Raw genomic sequence first — 601 nt, forward strand, 5'->3', positions numbered from 1 at the left:
GGCTGCAACAGTGGGCTCAGGTATAACAAGCATTGTGAGGCTGGCACAGGACTGTTCCGTTGTACATAGGGTCACTATGAGTCCGAGCCGACTTGATGGCACCTAACAACAATGGGTGACATCTTCTCTCTTTATTAGTGTATGTTGTTGTTATGTGCCGTCAAGTCAAACCCAATTCATAGCGAACCCTCCTTGGGTTTCTGAGGCAGTATCACTACAGAAGTAGATTGCCCCACATTCCTTCTAAGGAGTGGCTGGTGGGTTTGAACCACCAGCTTTCTGGTTAGCAGCCAAGTGCCTTAGGCACTACACTACCAGAGCTCCTTTATTAGTGCATAGTCCAAATAAAAGATACAACACTGTTGGAGATTAACTAACACCTTTATATTATTATTATTATTATATTATTCTGTGGTCAGGGAGAAAAAAATACTCACTGCCATCAGGTGGGTTCTGACTCATAGCAATCTCCATTGGGTTTCTGAGGCTGTAAATCTTTATGGGAATAGATCGCTCTGTCTTCCTTCCGCAGAGCAAAGATATCATTGCTGATGTCAGATGGATCTTGGCTGAAAGCAAAGAATACCAGAAAGATGTTTAC

Source organism: Orycteropus afer, unplaced genomic scaffold (assembly GCF_000298275.1).
Source record: "Orycteropus afer afer isolate SDZICR_OR568_19922 unplaced genomic scaffold, OryAfe1.0 scaffold00066, whole genome shotgun sequence".
Lineage (NCBI taxonomy): Eukaryota > Metazoa > Chordata > Mammalia > Tubulidentata > Orycteropodidae > Orycteropus > Orycteropus afer.